Source organism: Lepisma saccharinum, chromosome 24 (genome assembly GCF_977018435.1).
Source record: "Lepisma saccharinum chromosome 24, izLepSacc3.1, whole genome shotgun sequence".
In the NCBI taxonomy this organism is placed as follows: domain Eukaryota; kingdom Metazoa; phylum Arthropoda; class Insecta; order Zygentoma; family Lepismatidae; genus Lepisma; species Lepisma saccharinum.
The window spans coordinates 19,288,599-19,306,071 of record NC_139252.1 but is presented as its reverse complement, the minus strand read 5'-3'; the positions used below and the strand labels follow the sequence as shown (position 1 = coordinate 19,306,071).

Below are 17,473 nucleotides of genomic sequence, written 5' to 3'. Positions count from 1 at the left end.
ATTTCCCTGCTTCGCATTTTCTTTGCCTACTCAATTTCCTTCCTCCATCTCTGCCACTATGCGTGGCGCTGCTCCACAGTTAGCTCGGACAGGGTACTTTTGTTAAGTCAGTTTTATGTTGTAAGGCATTCCATAAAAGTCAAGATGAAATAGTTAAGCTTGGCGCCCACCGAGACACGAAAAAAACGCAGGGACAGAGAGCAACACAACTTCTGTTTTTTTTTGTTGTTTTTTTTAATCAAATTGTGTAATGTCCACTATAGGTAAACGCACGAAACCAGAGCACGGAATTTTCGGCTAGAAGTCTGCAGGTTATCTTAAACTTTATCGCCCGTTGCGAATCCATAGAGAAACTGTTGCGTTAAGCTTTAAAGTGAAAATGATAGCGGGAACGCTGTCGACGACCCCGCCTACTTAGCTGCACTTTTTGACACCTATAGCTCTTGTTCAGTCTTTCCGCAGGCGCTCTACATGCTGGCAATGGCAGTGGGGAGCGGGGAAGTGCCAATCCAGAGCGATAAAAGGCAGCAGCCTGTAGAACGATGTGCGAGTAGTACTTCCTCCCGCCACATCATAACTCTCGGCGCCACCGCTATTGTCTCGTTGGTCTCGTTGGTATTCTTCGCTCCCCACTTCCTTTGCCAGCATGTAGAGCGGCCGCCGTAAAAGTAGACAAGAGCTAAACTCCGTACCAGCTAACTGTAGACCAGGCGAACGAGAACAAGTTTTTGCGCAAGTAGTGAAACAAGACGGCTCCACCAATGAACTGTGAGATAAACGGAATTGTGTAATGGGTGACGGGAATTACCCGATTTCATCGAGGAAATCTGTAATCGTTGCAAACTTTTGAACGCACATGGCAAACGGACCTTATTTTTTGTCTCCAAGTCCGTACAATTGAATGAAGAATTTCTTAGTAAAATATTAGGGATAAATCTGCAAGAGCAAATTTTGACAAGCCGTGCATTTAGCCTACGTAGTAAGGTCTGGACCGTACGTCCGTACATGTAGGTCAGGATCGTACGGTTGGCAACGCTATGGTGTCACCACTCGCTTCCTCCTCCTCTGCTCTACAGTTAGCTGGGACAGGGTATACAGGTGTAGTGCAGTTGTTTCCCGGTGTCAGGCTGGTGGAAGGAAATGACGATCAACCAAGTACACGAAAAGTGGTGTTCGAGTTCGGAAGAATTCAACAAATGCCTGTCTGCTGCTTTAAACGTTCATTTGATTAGTTAGCACTCATCACGTGATCATGTACCACACTACACCGCTCCAGACCTGTGCAGACAACAAATACACTATTTGAGACCAAATCAACCAAGGAGATGAGTCAGTGTTACACCCTGTAACCAACTAGACGAGTCAGTGTTGCACCGTGTAACCAACTAGACGAGTCAGTGTTGCACCGTGTAACCAACTAGACGAGTTAGTGTTGCACCATGTAACCAACTAGACGAGTCAGTGTTGCACCGTGTAACCAACTAGACGAGTCAGTGTTGCACCCTGTAACCAACTAGACGAGTCAGTGTTGCACCGTGTAATCAACTAGACGAGTCAGTGTTGCACCGTGTAACCAACTAGACGAGTAAGTGTTGCACCCTGTAACCAACTAGACGAGTCAGTGTTGCACCCTGTAACCAATTAGACGAGTCAGTGTTGCACCGCGTAACCAACTAGACGAGTCAGTGTTGCACCGTGTAACCAACTAGACGAGTCAGTGTTGCACCGTGTAACCAACTAGACGAGTCAGTGTTGCACCCTGTAACCAATTAGACGAGTCAGTGTTGCACCCTGTAACCAATTAGACGAGTCAGTGTTGCACCGTGTAACCAACTAGACGAGTCAGTGTTGCACCGTGTAACCAACTAGACGAGTTAGTGTTGCACCGTGTAACCAACTAGACGAGTCAGTGTTGTACCCTGTAACCAATTAGACGAGTCAGTGTTGCACCGTGTAACCAACTAGACGAGTCAGTGTTGCACCGTGTAACCAACTAGACGAGTCAGTGTTGCACCCTGTAACCAATTAGACGAGTCAGTGTTGCACCCTGTAACCAACTAGACGAGTCAGTGTTGCACCGTGTAAACAACTAGACGAGTCAGTGTTGCACCGTGTAACCAAGTAGACGCGAGAGCGCAGAGAGAGTCAAAAAGTGCAACGAACTTAACCCCGTCCCAGCTAACTGTAGAGCAGGGCCGTGCATATCGGCAGAGGAGGAGGAGAACAATCAAGTGGTGAAAGCGCAGCGTTGCCAACCGTACGGTCCTGATCGTACATTTTCGGACGTACGGTCCAGACCTTAGTCCGTACGCTAAATGCACGGCTTGTCAAAATTTGTTCTTGCTGTTTTATCCCAAATATTTCCCTAAGAAATTCTTAAACCAAACGTACGGACCTGGAGACAAAAATACGGTCCCTTTGCCATGTGCGTTCGGTATTATCCTTTCAAAAGTTTGCAACGCTTAGGAGGAAATCGGGTTACTCCCGTCGCCCATTACACAATCCCGTTTCTCTCACTGTTCATTGCTGGAGCCGTCTTGCGTCACTATTTGCGCAGAGACTTGTTCTCGTTCGCCTGGTCTACAGTTAGCTGGTATGGAGTTTAGACGGGGCTGAGGACTCCAACGATTTGCTCTTAGAAACGAGACGAGACGAAACTTGTGTTGAGAAGGTCCCTCTCGTTCCCAGTCTCGTCACGATATCTAAACACTAGTCTCATTTCAAAATGTATAGTTCAAGCAACATATACAGTGTGTCGCTGACCTCCGTGCTGGAATGGTTAGCACAGCGAGCTACAACGCCAAGGGTCCCAAGTTCGAATCCTGTCCTAGGCTTGGATGTTATTTGTGAGGATCCCATCACCAATTTCCTGCTCATTGTCACGCATTGACAATTGTGGTAGCAGAGCGATGCTAGTAACAAAAATCAAATAAAAAACAACATACAACTTGTCAAGGCACAAACTTTCACAGCATTATGAGACACATCTTGATAAAGTTTTCAGTTGGGCCGCTCTTTTCCTCACTACTAACTCTCGAAAAACGTAGTTGTGTTATTAATGTACGCAAATATGCTACACAGGTTAACTATGATAAACTTTGCAAATACGATCAAGAAAATACAGACATATCTGTGAATAATCTCGTACACATTCGTTTGGCAAGTCTGATTAAGATGCTTTTTCTTTGTTGTTGTAACTTTATGAAAGATTGCGCGTTATATCAGCAGGGTCGCTGACACTAACAAGGGAGGTTATCTTAGTGTCCCCCTCCGATTTCCATTAAACTTGGCAGGTGTATAAAGGGGCCCAAAGGAAGAAATACGTGTTCTTGTGTTTCAGCTAAAAAACAGTTTTAGGGGGCAACCCCCATCCCCTCAAATGTCAAGATGAGGAGAAATTGAAGTGGGGATCTGGCTTCGAAACCACGTAAGTATGGCATAGGAAGAAACAGGGGGCATAGGGTCACTCTATACACCTGCCAAATTTCATGGAAATCGGAGGGGGACACAGGGGTTAGATCCCCACTTCAACTTGTCCTCATCTTGACATTGGAGGCGGATTTTGCCCCCTAAAACAGTTTTTTAGCCGAAAAGAAACACTTATTTCTTCCTTTGGGCTCCTTTATACACCTGCCAAGTTTCATGGAAATCTGAGGTATATTAAATAATTGTAGGATTCCCACGTATTCCTTTCTACCATGTTACATGACGTAACCTATATTTAGTATTAAGTCCAGGAGGATTATCTTTTAGAAAATAAGCATCACATTTGTCTTTCACCTAGAGAAAGAGAATATTTCTGGTATGATTGGGAAGGAAATTTGAAAAAAATAGTGCCTTCTCGGAAAGATATACTTGTAAATACATGTAGTAATGCTATTGATTATTAAATAGAAATTTTGCACGAAAGAATCCAACATTAAAATGGTGACCAAGAAAAACTTTAATAGTATAAAAACGTTTCCACTCTTTAACAGGGTCTTTAAAGGGTGGAAACGTTACGTTTTTATTTATATTTTAACTAACTAACTAACTCTCTAGCCTTCTTAAACACGAAGGTTCATGGCTGCAGCAAAACAGGCCTTCCTCTTTCCCTATCTTGAGCAAGATCTATATACTCTTTTCCATCCCTACCGATTTCCCTTAGGTCCATCTCAACGTTGTCCCTCATCTTCGTCTTGGCCTTCCTATAGGTCTCTTACCATCAGGTTTCCCAACAAGAATCCTGTATTTATATTTTTATACTATTAAAGTTTGCCTTGGTATGAATTTGAATGTTTTATTGTTAATGTTAAATATGCTGTTTTAAGTCCACGTTATGCACAGTAAGGCTAATCGGGACTGGACCTACAGTTTAAAGTGGGATCCGAACCACTTATGCCTCCACCGGGTATCGAACCCGGGACCCCTTGATTACAAGGCAAAGACGCTACCACTGCGCCATGGGGGAGGCTTAATGTTTTATTAATATGGATGCAAGGCTTAACAGTGTTACTAAAGAATCCATGAAAATGCATTATTTTTTTACGGAAAAATGTGTCACTTTTTCAATATTTGTTAACATTGTGGTTGTGGCTAAGGTTTTGGAACAATGTGCACTGTTTTTTATTTATAGTGGACTGGAAGCCATGTGAAAAGTTCACAAAGTATTTCTTGCTGAATGCAAGAAACATACCACATTTGAAAATATGATTTTTCAAAAACTGTACTTCTTTCTTCTCTTTGCTGGAAATAAGTTACACTTTATTGACTAATCCCGTGTTGAACACTTTGTTTTCCAGGCAAATCAGTGTTCGTGCTGTGTTGGGTTTACTGAGTTAAAATAGTAGCAATTTAACAAAGTGTTTTGAAAGGCTCATTCACTAAAATCAACCCTAGATCGATTGACAAGCAGTAATTGTTGAGACGGATATAATTTGAAACATTAAATTCGGCAAGTGCTTCCAGTTGATATAATCATTATTACCAACTGTCGATTTTATCACATTTTGAGAATTGCTGTTTCTGTTTTGCTGCTTTCAATTATTAATTGTCCTCGGGAGCAATCCTCGGGTATTGTCCCCCCCTCGAAAACAAACTAGTTACTCCAATGGTCAACTATTATACTACGAGTTGGTGGAACAGAGTACAATATGTGTGGTCACTCGCCAAAGTAGAGTGTAGTTTGCCGCTCCAACTGGTTACCCTCTCGTGCAATGCTCAAATGTAAACCAAGATTAATATTCACTATGCATTATTAATAAGCTGCATCCATTAGAGTGGGAAATGCAGCTAACACTTGATATCAATTGAGCAGTTCGAGACTTCCTCCCCTACAATTCGACCGAGGATTGGATCCAGCTGATGCACATTCCTGTTGCTGCACAATTGTGAACCGAGTTCCATCAGAAGCATTTAATTGGCAGAAACGCATGTGAACATCTGGGTAACTCGTAAGTCACAATACAATAGACAAATTTTAATTTGAGTTATTGTCATAATCATACTTTCAGTTATTCCACAGATAAACCCATTATACTATCAGGCACATATCGAGAAATACAATTCGGTGTGTGCAGGGGATTCGACCAACTGTCTCATTATTATTACTATTACATATCAAAGTAATGTTAATTAAGTACGTACATCAATTATTTTTGTATTGTTATTACATGATATACAGGTAAAATATATTAAACGTATAGGAATAGATATAACAGCACGTAATCATTATCTATCTAGCTAATGTGTACAATTTACTACATAAATGATTGATTGATTTGCTTTATTTTGCTTCGCTTTTTGTGCTAATTTGCGAAGATGGGGATGAGTGATAAAATGATGAAATTCATGAATGGACACTCAAAAACACCCATGCCAAGGTCGGGATTCGAACTCGGGATTCTTGGCGTCGTAGCGAGATGTGCTAACCACTCCGCCACGGGGACCGGCACAATTTACTACATAAAATGAATTATATTAAACTAAAGTATAATTATAAACTTTCCCGTTAAGATCGCCAAAATTTGTATACAAACAACTGCCCTGGGAAGCAAATTAATGTCAAATCGATAAAGAGTTGATTATTTATTTTATAACAAAAAAGGAGTTAGATCCAATTGAACAAAATTAATTCCTGATTAATATTTTATGCGTATTATCATAAGTAGTAATGTGCATAAATCTTTGGATCTGTCCTTCAAAACCGTATGATTTCAATCCCTTGCTTTCCAATAAGTTCAGCGGAAATAAATAGCCCTCGATTATACATAACAAATGATAAACAAGTAGAGAAAAGTCACCTAAAACCGACATAGCCTACCGTTTTGTTTTTTACCCTTAACTCAGAGTAGAGGAGGAATTTTCCGAAGTAGAATACATCAATGGGAACATCAATTCCATGCCCAAATATAAGCTGTGTAACAAGATCTATTACAACAACATTTTGTATCACAAAATATTTTTTTCACGAACGATACAATTATGTCATCTGAGAAAATTTGTTCCTAAACCGACGTACCTGTTTAAATAAGGAATTAAATTACAAAGAAACACAAACGAATGTATGTGAAAATATTTTAATGGCTTCTCTTAGAGAATAAAGCAATTCCTTTCATCAACATGAAAGGAAAAGTAATTTAGTCCTCAATGGCAACACAAATAAAGTCATTTTCAGAAATCACAGAGTACATGTCATGTTCTACACCTGCAGATTGAACATGAGCCTAAATATTGCACATGATACACATTCACCACTGGCATCCTCAGAATAAAGTCCTCCACAAAAAATGCATTCAGCATCTAGGACATCTTCATCTGACGCAACAGTTTAGGGAACTCAATAGTGACGTACGTATGTCGGTTTAGGGAATGACGCAATCAACAATATTAACCTCAAAAATCTACCCCATCTTCGCAACTGAAAGAAATATATGTTTGAAATCGTTATTATATCTACAATAACGAGATTATAACTATAAAATTTTACTCATCTTTCCAGTATGAATAATATAGTACTATTGACAGACAAACAAAAATATTAATATCACCACAAAACAGAAATCGCTCCCTACACAAAGAAAACCGAGAGCCTAGAGAATAGAGTTACCCTGTTGCCGTGAAGTGTCAGGTCTTCTCGGCTTTGAAATAGGGGTGTGTTAATTTAGGAGCCCTGTGTCAGTTTTGGTGAATTTCCTCTATATTTTCATTATTTAATTTTAGTACGTTAAGTCTTTCTAGAGATGTCCTGATCCTCTGGACCACACCTAAAATATGTCCTTGTATACTATGTATGGTTATACTTGACTGAGTAATATGAATAATCAACGCTACACCATATGTTTTCAGAAATTAAACATAATTTAACAGTTGCTCTAGTTATCTCACCAGGTAAGATCACATTGCTGTTCATGAGTGTCGGCCAGGATTTACAGTCGTTTCCATAGAAACTTGAAACAAATTTCAACCAGACTTCAATTAGCTGGATGGCCGGGGAAGATATACAAAACACGCCTCTGCCCTATTCATCCGCACGTGACGGGCAAATCCCTTGTGGGGTCGGAGGGGGTTCTTCCCCCGCATCGGCAGATCCCGTGTGGCGTATTGATCTCTTCCAATTATTGCTGCTCACGCGGGGATTAGCCATTAAACCATATGGGTCAGAAGTTAATAGAGAAAAGGTGTTGGCTTTGAGATGACAAAAAAAAACAAAAAAAAAAACGATCGTTCGATGGGCGGCAGTGAATTGAAAACAGACCGCATTAAAATTCGCTGATATTACCAAATGGCATGGCACGCAATAAAAGTCATGCAGAAAGTTTTAAAAAGAGTTTTTGAATTTCAATGTTTTATTCTGGACGTTAAAGTATGGAAGAATGAAGAGGTGTGTAAATATATTTGCAGATAAATGGAAGAGAGGGTCTTTTCTATTCGTTGAATACAACAGTTGCCCAACTGATAGACTTTAGGCAAGACATTCTTTGAAACGAAGAATTCGTGGATAATTAGTTCAGACTTACCTGAATCATACGTACATTAAAATTTCCCGGTAAACCTCTATGCCTGTTTTGAACAAATGTAGCGGACTGGAAATGGTGACCAGGAAGATACACCTGCTGTTACCATAGTTACCACTACGACTAGGAAACTTGGAATCAACGACGGTAGAAAGAGAAATCGCCAAAGAGCGTAATTCTAACAAATAGTTTGCCCATTATGGATGCTTAGAAGAAGTAAACTTCAGGGCTGCATTTACTTAAATAAGGTTGTAAATATTCATACGAAGACAAAGTTATTCTTAAAAAAACAATTCTTCATAGTATGGAATTTTTGTGATGCACATACCACCGGTTGAATTCTTTTCGTCGTATCTTTACTTTTGTCGGAAATGAGTTGATGACATTATTGTGTTCCATATGTGTCAATGCGTCATGTTCCAAAGCAACGTACAAACGCAGACAAACCACTTGGTGTTCACTTTACTTGTTTTAGTATCTATTACCAACAATAATAAAATGTTTGCTTAAATCTTGTAGTGTATTCAAAATCCACATAGATCAAACTTCAATCAGCTCTCCTGAAAGGTTAGCGCAGATGGGCATACGACAAGATAGTATTCAGCATTCGATGCAATAAAAAATCATAATTAAGACTTTTCTAAACCAAATTCTCATAATTGTATAAAAGGTGAAATCACTAATGTCAGACTAATTTGTAACCCTAAAACTAGGTCACTGATAAGAATTGTGGCTTGAGTGACGGCCATGTAGTGCAACACATCCGCCCCTGATCGCACTTCTAATGTTTGTAAACTCTATTCTTGTGGAACCAATAAAACAAACGCTTAAGCTCAGTGGCGGCGATTACGGGGGCGAGGGGTTGGCAGTTGCCCCCCCCTTTTGCCCCCGCACTATGCTAAACCTTATCTAAGAATGGAAATATACTGTCTTTGCCCCCCACCACCACAATTTTGGCACCTTGGCCCCCCTGCTTTGGAATCCAATCGCCGCTACCGCTAAAGCTACATGCATAGGTATCGTCTTTGGCAGACAAGTCAGATGATAATAAAACTCAATGCATTGCACAACGCCAGCAAGAACGTATTTAAGGAGGTAGCCTAGGGAGTCCGGATCAAACTCCCCCCCCCCTCCCCGCAAGACTTAACAATTACAAAAATTAATTAATGAAAATATGAAAATATACTTGTTTAGCATCTGTTGCATAATCGAGGGTTTTCCGCCGAAAGTATTGGATGGCAAGGACTAGATTGGGATCACACCGCTTTGAATGACAGTACGAAAAAATATTTATGCACGCTACTACCTATAATATATGTATAAAATATTAATCAGGAATTTTACTTTTTACCATCTGAATCTAGCATCATTCTTTGTTATTCAATAAATATTCAATTATGTATATATTTAACATTAATTTCCTTACCAGGGCAGTTGTTTTTACACAAACTGTAGCTATCTTGACCACTTCTGAGCTAGATAATGAACACGTACTGATATATCTCTATTCTTATACTCTCTTTTTAACTATTCATGTAATAATATCAATACAATAGTAAATATTAACATATTTAATTACTATTATTATTTTAATTTATCTAATATAAAACAATATGATTATTTAAATTTAAACATTACTAATACTACTACTACCACTACACCCTCCCCCGAAATATATTACTAGATACGGCAATGTTCTCCTGTCTGTAAGAATTGTAGCCTCAAACTTGAATAGTTTTACCCCGCTGAACTCCAACCCATTTCTGCTCGAGACTGTACCTCGGCTGCTCCTAGGTCGCTCTTCTCGCCCTTTTGTCCGCTGGGATTCGGATGAACAATTCCGCGCCAGAACGGGGCGAAATTGCTGAATTCATGAGCGACACTTTGTGATTTGACGGAGGCTGGTGCTGCATCTCAATCCAGAGTCCGTGGGAAATTAGCTGCTACGAGTAACGTCGGAGCTATTGAGGGGAGATTCTAAAGTCTCCAGAAGCACAGCGAAAAGGAGAAAAGAACAAACGTCCCTCATATGTAGATATCAGCACTTTGCTCTTCCATTTCATGAAGATTTTTTCCCCACAACTAACCCCTCACACTTTTCTTCTAAGATAGATTTGCATGTGACAAAGCAGCCATCTACATCTCAGTATGGATTTATTTAATAAATCAATGCTATTTTAGTTCGCAGCTTCAACATCTTTAGTTTCTGTTTATGCAAGACATTAATTAAGCAAATAAATGGGCTTTGTTTCAGTACTCTTAATTAGAATTTCCACCAGCTCAGGCGAACATAGTGGAGTCTAGTTTGGTTAATGAAATGAAGACAGCCGCAAACAAATATTCACTCAATGGGACTCGAACCCTTGATTTTGTAAGGCTGGGTCCCAATCCAGGATTAGATGTATCCTCATCGTTGCGGTTAACCCACACGTGAATAACCAAAAATCTAAAATAAACAAAAAACTAAGCAATCTTTCAATTCTATAAATTATGCTTCTGACTTGCTAAAATTCCTATGACGGAGCGCGAGTCGTGATACCCTTTCTGGGAACCGGTGATGTTGACCACATCACCTCCACTTTCGCCGAGGTTGATAATGTGTGAAATTCTACTTTAACATAAGAAAAGAAATGAAGAAGAAGAAGAAATGGAAAACAAGAAGAAGGATGAAAAGAAGTAGACAGAAGAAGGAAGGAAAGGAGAGAAAGGACATGAGGAAAAGAGAAGAAAAGAAGAGGAACAAAGGATGATGTATGGCAGATACACCTCGTGCATCAATCCTCGTAAGATGAAAGAAGAAGAGGGAGAAGAAGTGAAGAAGAGAAGAGGAATAAGAAGAAGACTTAAAGATGATGAAGAAGAATAGAAAACAAGAAGAAGGAAGAAAATATCAAGTATATTCCAACTCCAATCTCTCTACATCACATGGCTTCAAAATATCCATCCAATAGCAGGTTTTACCAGGCTTAAAGAAACCTTCTTCACAATAGAATTCATAATATAGGAATCTAAGGATTCTATTAGATAAAGAATAAGGTAAAGTGCTCCCCTGTGCTTAGCACCACACCATGAAGGCGTATAGAGGGTGTGGAGGTAACGCCCCATTAGCTTAGAAGTGGTCAACATCGCTACAATTTGTGTAAAAACAAATAATTAATACCCATTTGGTATTCTATTAGATATATCAAAACTAAAACTATACACAACTAAGACAATCAAAGATACCTAAGGACCTATACAAATAGCTACACAAAAATTATATAACTATATCATAGATCATACACATCTCTTTTTCTACATACTATAATATACTTTATATTCTACGTTAGGACATATTAACTCCGAATTTAATATATGCTTATGCTTCATATTAGTTCATTTCATTTATCTACGTATTTTAATGATTTATATTATATGTAAATAATATTATTCTGTATTCTTATATACCGTATCTCTTAAATTCAATTAAACCAAAGTATCATCAAGAAAACGTTAATTTACACCCTGGTTTAATATTTAGGCACCAGGGACTACATAAATACTGTTAGGCGGTGAAGAAGGTAACCTGAAAGGGTTCACGGAACGGAAGTCCCGATTCAACTTTAACACCCTTGCGTCACTCTGTGGTACCGTGCTGTAACCAGTGGAGTGGCGACCTATCCTGTTTTGAATATGTCTGAATATTTCTGTTAAAGTTTTGTAGTTTCATTATTTTCTTTACTTATTGCAAAATTTAATGGCATTCAAATCAATTACAACACAATATATTTGTTTACAAAATGCCGAAACCTATAAAATCCACTGTGGCTCGGAAGTTGATTTATAATTATATTTTTTCTGGGTCTTGAAGACAATGCTAATCCTTGTAGCAGTCCGTTTCCCTTCAGTTAGAACCAGAAACCATTGTTATACATTTTTTTGCATTTGTAGGCTTTCTTTTTGGCTTTTAGGACATTTTTCATTATTGTTTGCCGCTTTTGTTGAATTTTTATTCACTTTTAAGGTTTAATTTACTTCTCCCCTGTTGTTTCGTGAATTTTAGATGCACTTGCTAGCATAACTTGTTCATTCGCTATGTTTGAGTGAGTTTGGCAGGGTTGATGTTCGAACACAAATTGATGAAGGACATAGGATGTCAATTACAAGACACAATGAATTTGTCCGGAAAAATAGGCATATATTAAAGAGAATTATCGATTGCTTATTTTCTGTGGTCGACATGAACTTGCTCTACGAGGACATAATGAAAGAGAACAATCTTTAGACAGAGGCATCTTCCCAATTTATTATCCCTTCATAGAAGAGAGAAAACTAAAGAGGGAACTTCGTGTTTTTTATTGTAGTGAAGAGTTGAAAAACATAAACTCTATCAGTAGTTTGCATTCACTTTTTATTTAAAATTATTTAGAGGGTTATTTTTCAGAAACAGTAAAAATGACAAACATAGTTTTAATAACTCCAGTGGCAACAGCTGAATCTGAACGATGTTTCAGCACATTGAAGCGTATTAAAACCTGCTTAAGAAATGCAATGGGACAAGAGAGACCAAATGCCTTGGCACTTGTTTACAATAGAGATAGAATACATTTCAAACATAGAGGGCTTGAACGAAAAAGTAATAACAAAATTTGCTGAGCAGAAGAACAGGAGTCAACGTTCGTAGAAAGGTATGTTTCACAACAACACCTGTTTCTTTTGTAATCATGTGAATTGTCATTTTATTTTAAATTCTTTAAAAAAATAAGTCCAGTTTTGTAGTTTAAAAGAAGATAAATACCCGTTTTTTTGTGTAATTCATGTAATTTGTCATTACATTTTAAATTCTTTCAAAAAAGTAAGTCCAGTTTTGTAATTCATGTAATTTGTCATTACATTTTAAATTCTTTCAAAAAAGTAAGTCCAGTTTTGTAGTCTAGAAGAAAAAATACCTATTTTTTGTAATTCATGTGAATTGTCATTATATTTTAAATTCTTTAAAAAATAAGCCCCGGCCAAATTTGAGGCCACGAGACGCCACTGGGTGCAAGCCTACTTTGAGTTTTCCTTGCTGGCCACTATTATTGCTTCAATCTATGGTTTTTAAGAAAAACTGGTTACAAGATAAAAAAAATTATAATCTGGTGTACGGGAAGCACAACTGTATTTTTAGATGCTGACCGAATCGTCTTAGGCCACTCTGAAAGGAGGTGAATGACTTATACAGATAAACCTTGTGGAGTATTTTATGCAATCTTGAAGTAAAAATATAGAAAACTTCATTAGCACTTAATTGCTTCTTTTCCACCTTTTCTCAGGTGGTTTAAAGAACCAAACAACGGGGTTTATAGAATTATTCAACTACCCTCTTGATTTTAAGAGAGAAAATTATTTCAACTCATTCTTTACCATTTTAGGTCATTTTTTAATACTTTTAAGATCATTCTAGAGGTCATTTTTTAGATTGTTTAGATAAACTTCCGAGTCCTATTAATATTTGTTTATTGCTCGTTAATGCTGAACACAACAATGAACAATGAACAATGAAAACGTCCAATATTTCCACAATAAGTTCAAAAGAAGTGTAGTCCATGTGCAATATTTAGGATCCTTGTAAGCAATAGCTTTCAAGAAATGCTAACTATCAATGTTTGATAGTAGTGATAATAATAATAATGATAACGATAATAATAATAATATTTTTTTATGATTTGCTTTATTTACTTGGCGTTTTGTGCCACTTTGGGCTAATTTGCGAAGATGGGGATGAGTGATGATATGATGAAATTGATGAATGTACACTCACAAACATCCATTCCCAGGTCAGGATTCGAACCCGAGATCCCTGGCTTCGTAGCGCGATGTGCTAACCACTCCACCACGGTGGCCGGCTAATAAATAATAAAAAAATGTTAACACAAACAATAGTTTTGAAGCTGTGGTACTCAGAAATTTGACATTATTGTTAAAATAGCTTGGCAAAGAACTGACATGGCCCATATGGGCATTTGACCATCAGTCTTTTCACTTCAGGGATGGGTACACGTACACACACATGTTCATGCTATTGTATATTCTTCGCCACGACACAGACTGTAACTTTTTCAAATAATTACAAAGGAACTTTGTCTTCTGAAACCGACTGTATTCCTTTGCGGGACAGTCGCTAGCAATACTTTAGAGGTGGGCAATTATTTCGCTACCCGCCCAGACGCCGCTTGTGCTAGATCCATGCAATACACATGTCCTGCTCTAGGCATTGCAGCTCCCGGTCGTTGCTCTTCCATTGTTTTCGGCCGAACAACGATCAGCACTCAACCGCCTATCTGAGGGAACAAAAACCCAAGGACGGCTGGGCCCATTCTGTAAAAAGACAGTTCGAACGTGTGCCCTTTGTTTTTTTTGAAGCCCTGGAATTCCCCGGTTCACTTGTTTCACCAGCAACAATCAATAAATTAAGTTCCTTCATTGTCGAGCGTGCCGTGTGTGGCTACCCGAAGCAGGAATGCGGTTGGAAATTTGACCTGTCCAGGAGCATTCGATATAGGCTGCGGAGACAATGCTCACAAGGCCCGCTTGCGGCCCCAGGCCGTCACGAGAGCCTCGCTGTTATAAATCCGTTGCTCCGTTTACAGAACGGGGCTTACTTAACTTTCTTAAAATGCTTTCAAAGAACATTGAGGAAGCTGGGAGCTCAGTGACCCGGCCGAACTCAATTGGAGAGTTTGTAGCAGCCACAGGTTTGCTTCTCGTAGTGTTGGTTCACTGTGCTGTAAGGGTGTGTCGTTTGGATACTCGTCTTGCATCATACTTACTTGAAGGTAAGGTAGCTTTTAACCCTGGCATTACCAAGCGGGGTATTCTGACTACCCCAGGTTGATTTTTCCCTATAATAATTTTATCTGAAGAGCTACATACTTGTGGTTTCATGACTTTGTCCTAAAATGATTGAAATTGTATTTACACTAGTGACTGACCCAATTTTTTTTTTGTTTTTATAGTTATTATTGACGGGATATATTGGTGTGGTTGTGAGACTACCCCGCTTGGTATGAAATGTCTTATCTTCTTATTTGTCAAAAATGAAGGTTTTACGAAATATGTCCCTCATTCATCTTCGTTATTTAATTTTTCCATTGTTGAGTTTTACCATACATCCATTGTTTAGCTCAAATATATTGTTCTCTATTGTTTCAGGTTACTATTGTTGAGTTGAATTAGATCGCGCATACATGGCAACGCTGCACTAGTGTCACCATATTGTGTTTATGTTCAGTTTAAATACATTTAATTGAAAAACTGTATTTCAATACTAAATAAAGCTATTCATTGAAAATAACAGAATCTAAAAACAAATATTACACTAAATCACAAAATTGTATTGGGGTAGTCAAAATACGCCGCTTGGTAAAATAAAGGTGTCGAAAAGCTTGGCAACGGGAGGGTTAAGGGCGGCAACGGGGGGGGGGGGGTGCGAAGGGGTCCTTGCTCGGCCCTTCTATTAGCGGGGAAAATGTGCATTGTTTGCCTACCCCTGGTAAGATACCTTGCTTGCCTCTCCCAGGAAAAAAACATATCCGGATGTCCATATATGTCATTGGCCTCCCTTGAATAAGCCGTTGCCTTGTAATCAAGGAGTCCCGGGTTCGACACCCGGTGGGGGCATATAGTGGTTCGGATCCGCCCTTAAACTGTAGGTCCAGTCCCGATTAACCTTTCTGTGCTTAAAGTGGACTTAAAACACCAAATTAATCAACACATTTCGTTGTTGTGCTAAAATGAAGTAAACGTGAATGAAGTCACTGGTATTCTTCTGGTTCTTGCCGACTCCTGTGACGGAGTGGTTAGTACAGTATTTCAAGACGCTTGGGGCCCGTGTACGAATCCCGGCCTGGGCGCGGATGTTCTCTGTGAGAGTCCCTTCATCAATTTCATCACTCATTCTCATCGTTGCGATTTGCTAACAGTGGCAGAAAAGGGACGCTAAATATCAAAAATCAAGTTAAGTCAAATATTCAGTTTCATTGGCATATTATCATATATACCTGCTAAAAGTTCATTAGCATTTGATGTAGTGGCTACATAGGTTACATGCGTGTTTCATGTTTTCTTTTGTAGCTGTTAAACATTTACTAGAAACTGATGACTCACAGGGTTAGATTTAGACATACGCCCAACAGGACCGGGTCAATGATCACACAAATATGAAGTCGTTACATTGGCGCAGCTGGACATGGGCTCACTGGCTTTCGGACACTTCCGAAATTTGGTAAACGTATCTAGAAATATTGATCAGTGCATTGAGATTGTTTGCGAAATACATTATAAGCAATGCATTTCTGAAAGGTCTTCTTCAGACTCTGCACCTAGTACAAATGTAACAAGGGACAAAATAGGACGATATATATACAAAACATTACTCTCCTCCAGACTATTAGAAAGTTGTTCTGGAACATTCTAGCAGGTGGATTTCCCTTGTCAACTGTACTTTCACCTAAAAGGCTAAACATACTTTCTTCCATCTAGAATGTAGTTGGACTCTTTTTCTCACGATCTTTTTCCTTCAATCTTCTTCTTCCTTCTTCTCTCATCTTTCTCTCTTGTCTTTTCCACTCTTTTTAACACCTTCTTCCATTCTTTCTTTGTTTATCTTCAGTCCCCCATTCCAGATCATTGTGTCTTCTTCACCTTTCTTCTCTACTTCCTTGGCCTCCTTCCATTTTCTCAGTATTTTAGTATTCTCTTCTTCATTCCTATCTGCTTAGCCTCATCCCACTCTGTGTCATGTCCTGTTTCTCTCGTGTGTTTAAATATCGCATTTCTCTCTCTCTCTCTTAAGTCGTAGATCATCCCTATGTTGTTTCAACATGTCTTTCAGCCTCTTTTTCGTTTCTCCTGTGTACACATATTAAGTTTTTCATATCATGGAAACAAGGCTTAATGGTGTTATAATATAATAATCACTTCTCGACCAAATGTCTACAGACCGTTCGAATTCTCTGTGAGGGATTGTTTTCCGTTCTTCGTCGAACACTTCGTGAACAGGACTTACAGATCACGTAAGAAATTGTTTGCTTATTTCAGTTTCGTTTTAAGTCCACATTTACGCACATATAGGCTAATCGGGACTGGACCTACAGTTTAAAGTGGGATCCGAACCACTGTTCAATGCGCCTCCACCGGGTATCGAACCCGAGACCATATCAGAAATGGTAACTGCGCTTGTAAGAATGGCGAGACAGATATAATTAAAAGAAACTTAATTTTGAATTAAAATTGAACAATTGAAAATTTTCAATCGTTGCAGCGGATGTATGACGATCGCCAGTGGCATGCCGATGGAGGTTGGTCGAGGCCATAATTCCTTCCCTTTTGACTCAGTATTACTAAAGGAAATAATGTCAAAGGCAGGAAAAGATGGCAATATGAGGGCTGACTGTTGGGAAAAACCACACGTAACCCCCCCTTTCGAAAATCCTGGGCACGCCACTTCTGATTACATT

The 17,473-nt window shown here is 39.0% G+C and overlaps 1 protein-coding gene across 2 annotated transcripts in view; it reads left to right on the top strand.

The window, feature by feature from the left end:
- Positions 1-17,473, top strand: part of LOC145977953 (uncharacterized) — a 470,846-nt gene that overhangs the window by 377,435 nt on the left and 75,938 nt on the right. The window contains exon 1 of one of the 2 annotated variants that reach the window (XM_083110294.1): positions 14,732-14,791. The exons of the other annotated variant lie outside the window; for it this stretch is intronic. The gene's annotated coding sequence lies outside the window, so the exon portion shown is untranslated. Of the gene's footprint in view, positions 1-14,731; positions 14,792-17,473 lie in introns of those variants that run through there. 2 annotated transcript variants of the gene reach the window in all.